This window comes from Cryptomeria japonica, unplaced genomic scaffold (genome assembly GCF_030272615.1).
Source record: "Cryptomeria japonica unplaced genomic scaffold, Sugi_1.0 HiC_scaffold_249, whole genome shotgun sequence".
Classification (NCBI taxonomy): domain Eukaryota; kingdom Viridiplantae; phylum Streptophyta; class Pinopsida; order Cupressales; family Cupressaceae; genus Cryptomeria; species Cryptomeria japonica.
This window is the reverse complement of record NW_026729071.1, coordinates 37,501-45,928: the sequence shown is the minus strand read 5'-3', so window position 1 is coordinate 45,928 and position 8,428 is coordinate 37,501. Positions and strand designations below refer to the sequence as shown.

Sequence of the window (8,428 nt, the reverse complement as noted above, 5' to 3'; positions counted from 1 at the left end):
TTTTGGGCATCAGAGCATGTTTCTTCTCCTAAAACCCAATATTTGTTTATTAAGTCTCGGAACACATTTTTGTTCTCGTGGACCCATCATGGGTCTTGGAACGCATTTGTGGTCCTTGGGTCCCATTTTGCATCCCGAAACTTGTGTTTTGGTGCTTGATCCCTATTTTGGGTGCCCACCTTGCACCAAGTGCGCACCCGGGGCAAACCGAGCGCCTTGGTGCACCGGGGCAAGATCGAGCGTGCACCCGAGGCGCCCCGAACATGCACCAAGGTGCACTCGGCCCACATGTGAGCGCAGGTCGTTGCGCCCGAGGTGGTGTGTGGGCACCGCGTTGCAGACGGGACACTGCACGCACACGACGCCCCGTCCAGGTGCACGCACGTAGGCCGGGCCGGGTGCACACCCGACGCCCTAGCAAGGTGCGCGCACCCGGGCAGGGCTCACACTTGGCGAACGGGGCGCACTTCGCGAGGGAGGGTGTGCACCTCGACGGGGGTGGGTGGCCGGGGTGGATTCGCACGTGGGTCGCGGTTTGCTAAGTACACACTGCGACAAGCTCATAACGGGTGCGATCATACCAGCGTTAGTGCACCGGATCCCATCAGAACTCCGCAGTTAAGCGCGCTTGGGCCGGAGTAGTACTGGGATGGGTGACCTCCCGGGAAGTCCCGGTGTTGCACCCTTTCTTAGTTTTTCGCCGGGCGTCGCAATGCTATTTGAATAAACCTTTTGCCCGTTTGCGTTCTCGTCGGGGCCGGGCCGGGCCGGGGTGCGCTGCCCGCACTACCGCGCGCGCGGGGGGCGACACCGAGCGCGCACCCGAGGCGCCCCGAGCACACAGGCCACGGTGCAACCCGGGCGTTGTGCGCGCACCCCGGTGCGCCCGAGGTGCTGCGCGCGCACCCAGGTGAAATCGGTGTGCACCTCGGCCAGTGCGCGCTCGGTCGAGTCGCGCACGTTGGCCAAGGTGCACGGTGATGTTTCTTACTCTAAGGTTCCGCACCAGACGCCCGGGACAGGTGAGCGAAGCTGGGCGGGGCCGGGTGCGCGGCCGGGGCAGGTGCACGCAGCTGGAGAGAGCTTTGGAGCACACCAGAGGTGCGCACCTTGGAGCACACTTCGGAGCGCACCAATGATGCGCTCCATTCAAAAGTTTCCTGAAAAGGCAAAAAAAGTTGAGATTATAGAATTTCCCACTTGAGAGATTGTAAAAAAAAAAAATTTAAAATGAAGGAAACGCGGGTGCCAAGGTGTGCGCGCCCGGGTGCGCAGCCCAGCCAAGGTGTGCGCACCAAGGCGCCCACCCTGGCGAAGGTGCACGCAAGGTGCGCACCCGAGGCAAACCGGACAATTAACCCAACTTTCGACTTCGCGCGCACCTGCGCACCTTGGAGCGCACTTCGGAGCGCTCCTTGGTGCGCACCAATCTTGGGCACCTCGGAGTGCACCATGGCGCCCACCAAGGTGCGCACCCGGGGCAAACCGAGCTCCGACTTCGTGCGCACCTTGGAGCGCACGAAAGGTGCGCACCATGGCGCCCACCAAGGTGCGCAGCCCAGCCAAGGCGTGCGCATCAAGGTGCGCACCCTGGCGAAGGTGCGCACCCGGGGCAAACCGAGCTCCGACTTCGTGCGCACCTTGGAGCGCACAAAGGGTGCGCAACCCAGCCAAGGTGTGCGCACCCCGGGCAAACCGAGCTCCGAATCGTGCGCACCTTGGAGCACACTTCGGAGCCCTCCTTGGTGCGCACCGATGTTGCGCACCTCGGAGCGCACCCGGGGAAAACAATGCAATTAACCCGACTTTCGACTTCGTGGGCACCTCGGAGCGCTCTCGGGTTCGCACCTCGGAGCACACCGAGGTGCGCACCTTTGATGCGCTGCCTTCACCAATTTCCAGAAAAGGCAAGAAAACATTGAGAAGGTGTGCGCACCGAGGTGCCCACCCTGGCGAAGGTGCACGCGAGGTGCGCACCCGGGGCAAACCGGGCTCCGACTTCGTGCACGCCATGCTGCGCACCTTGGAGGGCCATGGTGCGCACCTTGGAGCACACTTCGGAGCGCTCAATGGTGCCCAACCCAGCCAAGGTGCCCACCGCGGCGAAGGTGCACGCGAGGTGCGCACCCGGGGCAAACCGGGCTCCGACTTCGTGCACGCCGCACCTTGGAGCACACTTCGGAGCGCTCCTTGGTGCGCACCAGGGCGCGCAACCCAGCCGAGGTGCCCACCCCGGCGAAGGTGCACGCGGGGTGCGCACCCGGGGCAAACCGGGCTCCGACTTCGTGCACGCCATGGTGCCCACCGCGCCAAGGTGCACGCGAGGTGCGCACCCGGGGCAAACCGGGCTCCGACTTCGTGCACGCCGCACCTTGGAGCACACTTCGGAGCGCTCCTTGGTGCGCACCAGGGCGCGCAACCCAGCCGAGGTGCCCACCCCGGCGAAGGTGCACGCGAGGTGCGCACCCGGGGCAAACCGGGCTCCGACTTCGTGCACGCCATGGTGCCCACCGCGGCGAAGGTGCACGCGAGGTGCGCACCCGGGGCAAACCGGGCTCCGACTTCGTGCACGCCGCACCTTGGAGCACACTTCGGAGCGCTCCTTGGTGCGCACCATGGTGCCCACCAGGGCGCGCAACCCCGCCGAAGGTGCACGCGAGGTGCGCACCCGGGGCAAACCGGGCTCCGACTTCGTGCACGCCGCACCTTGGAGCACACTTCGGAGCGCTCCTTGGTGCGCACCAGGGCGCGCAACCCCGCCGAAGGTGCACGCGAGGTGCGCACCCGGGGCAAACCGGGCTCCGACTTCGTGCACGCCATGGTGCGCACCAGGGTGCCCACCGCGGCGAAGGTGCGCACCCGGGGCAAACCGGGCTCCGACTTCGTGCACGCCGCACCTTGGAGCACACTTCGGAGCGCTCCTTGGTGCGCACCAGGGCGCGCAACCCAGCCGAGGTGCCCACCCCGGCGAAGGTGCACGCGAGGTGCGCACCCGGGGCAAACCGGGCTCCGACTTCGTGCACGCCATGGTGCCCACCGCGGCGAAGGTGCGCACCCGGGGCAAACCGGGCTAGGACTTCGTGCACGCCGCACCTTGGAGCACACTTCGGAGCGCTCCTTGGTGCGCACCATGGTGCCCACCAGGCCGCGCAACCCAGCCAAGGTGTGCGCACCAAGGTGCACGCGAGGTGCGCACCCGGGGCAAACCGGGGTCCGGCTTCGTGCACGCCGCACCTTGGAGCACACATCGGGGCGCTCCCGGGTTCGCACCGGCGTTGCGCACCGTGGTGGGCACCTCGGAGCGCACCGTGGTGGGCACCTCGGAGCACACCAAGGTGGGCAGCGAGGTGCGCACCTTTGATGCGATGCCTTCACTAATTTCCATAAAAGGCAAAAGAAAACGAGATTTTAAAATTTCCGTTTTGAAAGATAGTGAGAAAAAGGGAATGCTGGTGCCATCTTGAGCCCGCCCTGGTGCGCAGCCCAGCCAAGGTGTGCGCACCAAGGTGCCCACCCTGGCGAAGGTGCGCGCCCGGGCAATTAACCCAACTTCCAACTTCGCGCGCGCCAGGGTGGGAGCGCACCCAACAACCGGGCCTGGGAAGAGCCAATGCGAGAAACCCCACCAAACGCTCTGACAAAAAAAGAGGGGGCGCTCCAGTAACCCCGCTTCGGAGCGCACCCTGGGCAAACCCAGCCAGGGTGCCCACCCCGGCCAAGGTGCAGGCGAGGTGCGCACCCGGGGCAAACCGGGCTCCGACAACGTGCACGCCGCACCTTGGAGCACACTTCGTAGCGCTCCCGGGTGCGCACCTCAGAGCACACCAAGGTGGGCAGCGAGGTGCGCACCTTTGATGCGCTGCCTTCACTAATTTCCAGAAAAGGCAAAAAAAAGAGGAGATTTTAAAATTTCCGTTTTGAAAGATAGTGAAAAAAACGGAACGCGGGTGCCATCTTGAGCCCGCCCGGGTGCACAGCCCAGGTAAGGTGCCCACCCTGGCAAAGGTGCGCACCCGGGCAATTAACCCTACTTCCGACTTCGTGCGCGCCAGGGTGGCAACCGGGCCTGGGAAGAGCCAATGCGAGAAACCCCACCAAACGCTCCGACAAAAAAAGAGGCGGCGCTCCAATAACCCCGCTTCGGAGCGCAGCCGGGGCAAACCCAGCCAAGGTGCCCACCCCGACGAAGGTGCACGCGAGGTGCGCACCCGGGGCAAACCGGGCTCCGACAACGTGCACGCAGCACCTTGGAGCACACTTCGAAGCACTCCCGGGTGCCCACCGGCGTTGCGCACCGTGGTGGGCAGCGAGGTGCGCACCTTTGATGCGCTGCCTTCACTAATTTCCAGAAAAGGCAAAAAAAAATGAGATTTTAAAATTTCCGTTTTGAAAGATAGTGAAAAAAACGGAACGCGGGTGCCATCTTGAGCCCGCCCTGGTGCGCAGCCCAGGCAAGGCATGCGCACCAAGGTGCCCACCCGCGGTGCACACCCGGGGCAAACCGGGCTCCGACTTCGTGCAGGCCGCACCTTGGAGCACACTTCGGAGCGCTCCTTGGTGCGCACCATGGTGCCCACCAGGGCGCACCCGGGGCAAACCGGGCTCCGACTTCGTGCACGCCGCACCTTGGAGCACACATCGGAGCGCTCCCAGGTTCGCACCAGCGTTGCGCACCTTTGATGCGCTGCCTTCACTAATTTCCAGAAAAGGCAAAAAAAAACGATATTTTAAAATTTCCGTTCTGAAAGATAGTGAAAAAAACGGAACGCGGGTGCCATCTTGAGCCCTTCCTGGTGCGCAGCCCAGGCAAGTTGTGCGCACCAAGGTGCCCACCCTGGCGGAGGTGCGCGCCCGGGGCAAACCGGGCTCCGACTTCGTGCACTGCATGGTGCCCACCAAGGCGCGCAACCCAGCCAAGGTGCCCACCGCAGCGAAGGTGCACGCGAGGTGCGCACCCGAGGTGCACACCCGGGGCAAACCGAGCTCCGACTTCGTGCACGCCGCACCTTGGAGCACACTTCAGAGCGCTCCTTGGTGCGCACCAGGGCGCGCAACCCAGCCAAGGTGCTCACCCCGGCGAAGGTGCACGCGAGGTGCGCACCCGGGGCAAGCCGGGCTCGGACTTCGTGCACGCCGCACCTTGGAGCACACATCGGAGCGCTCCCGGGTTCGCACCAGCATTGCGCACCTTTGATGCGCTGCCTTCACTAATTTCCATAAAAGGCAAAAAAAAAAAAAAAACGAGATTTTAAAATTTCCGTTTTGAAAGATAGTGAAAAAAACGGAACGCGGGTGCCATCTTGAGCCCGCCCTGGTGTGCAGCCCAGGCAAGTTGTGCGCACCAAGGCACCCACCCTGGCCAAGGTGGGTCACGGGGTGGGTCCTAGGGTGGGTAACGGGGTGGGTACTAAGGTGCGTGCCAAGGTGGGTCATGGGGTGGGTGCCAAGGTGGGCACCAGGGTGGGTGTGCACCAACCCTAGCCAGGGTAGGTCACGGGGTGGTTGTCGGGGTGGGCGTCAAGGAGCCAAGGTGGGTGGCAAGTAGCCAAGTTGCGTGCCAAGGTGGGTGTCGGGGTGGGTGCCAAGGATCCAAGGTGGGTGCCAAGGAACCAAGGTGGGTGTCTGGGTGGGTGCCGAGGTGGGAGCCAGGGTGGGTCCCAAGGTGAGTGCAAAGGTGGGTGCCAGGGTCAAGGTGAGTGCCAATGTGGGTTCCAAGGTGCCAGGGTCAGGGTGAGTGCCAATGTGGGTTCAAAGGTGCTAAGTTGGGTGCGAGGTTGGGTGCGAGGGTGGGTGGGTGCCAAGGTGTGCTAGGTGGAAGCCCGGGTGGGTCGGCATCCCATGGGTGTCGAGTTGGGTGCCTGATGGGTGCTTCTTGTCAAGTTTTAGTCGTCGGGACTCATTTCGAGCCTTAGAGGTCGTTTCTTGTCCGGTTGCCCTGTCTTCGACCTGGGAACCCAATTTTGGTCCTCGGGTCCCATTTTTTTTTGTCTCGCATCCCACTTTTGGCCTGTGGCCTTTTCGGGGTCGATTCTCGTTTTGGGCATCAGAGCATGTTTCTTCTCCTAAAACCCAATATTTGTTTATTAAGTCTCGGAACACATTTTTGTTCTCGTGGACCCATCATGGGTCTTGGAACGCATTTGTGGTCCTTGGGTCCCATTTTGCATCCCGAAACTTGTGTTTTGGTGCTTGATCCCTATTTTGGGTGCCCACCTTGCACCAAGTGCGCACCCGGGGCAAACCGAGCGCCTTGGTGCACCGGGGCAAGATCGAGCGTGCACCCGAGGCGCCCCGAACATGCACCAAGGTGCACTCGGCCCACATGTGAGCGCAGGTCGTTGCGCCCGAGGTGGTGTGTGGGCACCGCGTTGCAGACGGGACACTGCACGCACACGACGCCCCGTCCAGGTGCACGCACGTAGGCCGGGCCGGGTGCACACCCGACGCCCTAGCAAGGTGCGCGCACCCGGGCAGGGCTCACACTTGGCGAACGGGGCGCACTTCGCGAGGGAGGGTGTGCACCTCGACGGGGGTGGGTGGCCGGGGTGGATTCGCACGTGGGTCGCGGTTTGCTAAGTACACACTGCGACAAGCTCATAACGGGTGCGATCATACCAGCGTTAGTGCACCGGATCCCATCAGAACTCCGCAGTTAAGCGCGCTTGGGCCGGAGTAGTACTGGGATGGGTGACCTCCCGGGAAGTCCCGGTGTTGCACCCTTTTTTAGTTTTTCGCCGGGCGTCGCAATGCTATTTGAATAAACCTTTTGCCCGTTTGCGTTCTCGTCGGGGCCGGGCCGGGCCGGGGTGCGCTGCCCGCACTACCGCGCGCGCGGGGGCGACACCGAGCGCGCACCCGAGGCGCCCCGAGCACACAGGCCACGGTGCAACCCGGGCGTTGTGCGCGCACCCCGGTGCGCCCGAGGTGCTGCGCGCGCACCCAGGTGAAATCGGTGTGCACCTCGGCCAGTGCGCGCTCGGTCGAGTCGCGCACGTTGGCCAAGGTGCACGGTGATGTTTCTTACTCTAAGGTTCCGCACCAGACGCCCGGGACAGGTGAGCGAAGCTGGGCGGGGCCGGGTGCGCGGCCGGGGCAGGTGCACGCAGCTAGAGAGAGCTTTGGAGCACACCAGAGGTGCGCACCTTGGAGCACACTTCGGAGCGCACCAATGATGCGCTCCATTCAAAAGTTTCCTGAAAAGGCAAAAAAAGTTGAGATTATAGAATTTCCCACTTGAGAGATTGTAAAAAAAAAAAATTTAAAATGAAGGAAACGCGGGTGCCAAGGTGTGCGCGCCCGGGTGCGCAGCCCAGCCAAGGTGTGCGCACCAAGGCGCCCACCCTGGCGAAGGTGCACGCAAGGTGCGCACCCGAGGCAAACCGGACAATTAACCCAACTTTCGACTTCGCGCGCACCTGCGCACCTTGGAGCGCACTTCGGAGCGCTCCTTGGTGCGCACCAATCTTGGGCACCTCGGAGTGCACCATGGCGCCCACCAAGGTGCGCACCCGGGGCAAACCGAGCTCCGACTTCGTGCGCACCTTGGAGCGCACGAAAGGTGCGCACCATGGCGCCCACCAAGGTGCGCAGCCCAGCCAAGGCGTGCGCATCAAGGTGCGCACCCTGGCGAAGGTGCGCACCCGGGGCAAACCGAGCTCCGACTTCGTGCGCACCTTGGAGCGCACAAAGGGTGCGCAACCCAGCCAAGGTGTGCGCACCCCGGGCAAACCGAGCTCCGAATCGTGCGCACCTTGGAGCACACTTCGGAGCCCTCCTTGGTGCGCACCGATGTTGCGCACCTCGGAGCGCACCCGGGGAAAACAATGCAATTAACCCGACTTTCGACTTCGTGGGCACCTCGGAGCGCTCTCGGGTTCGCACCTCGGAGCACACCGAGGTGCGCACCTTTGATGCGCTGCCTTCACCAATTTCCAGAAAAGGCAAGAAAACATTGAGAAGGTGTGCGCACCGAGGTGCCCACCCTGGCGAAGGTGCACGCGAGGTGCGCACCCGGGGCAAACCGGGCTCCGACTTCGTGCACGCCATGCTGCGCACCTTGGAGGGCCATGGTGCGCACCTTGGAGCACACTTCGGAGCGCTCAATGGTGCCCAACCCAGCCAAGGTGCCCACCGCGGCGAAGGTGCACGCGAGGTGCGCACCCGGGGCAAACCGGGCTCCGACTTCGTGCACGCCGCACCTTGGAGCACACTTCGGAGCGCTCCTTGGTGCGCACCAGGGCGCGCAACCCAGCCGAGGTGCCCACCCCGGCGAAGGTGCACGCGGGGTGCGCACCCGGGGCAAACCGGGCTCCGACTTCGTGCACGCCATGGTGCCCACCGCGCCAAGGTGCACGCGAGGTGCGCACCCGGGGCAAACCGGGCTCCGACTTCGTGCACGCCGCACCTTGGAGCACACTTCGGAGCGCTC

The 8,428-nt window shown here is 63.8% G+C and overlaps 2 non-coding genes across 2 annotated transcripts; both read left to right on the top strand.

The window, feature by feature from the left end:
- The first annotated feature begins 567 nt into the window (after positions 1-567).
- LOC131869535 (5S ribosomal RNA) lies at positions 568-686 on the top strand. The gene has a single exon (XR_009367917.1). It is a non-coding gene; the product is annotated as a 5S ribosomal RNA (ribosomal RNA).
- A 5,915-nt stretch (positions 687-6,601) lies between these two features.
- Positions 6,602-6,720, top strand: LOC131869529 (5S ribosomal RNA). The gene has a single exon (XR_009367911.1). It is a non-coding gene; the product is annotated as a 5S ribosomal RNA (ribosomal RNA).
- The last annotated feature ends 1,708 nt before the right edge of the window (positions 6,721-8,428 follow it).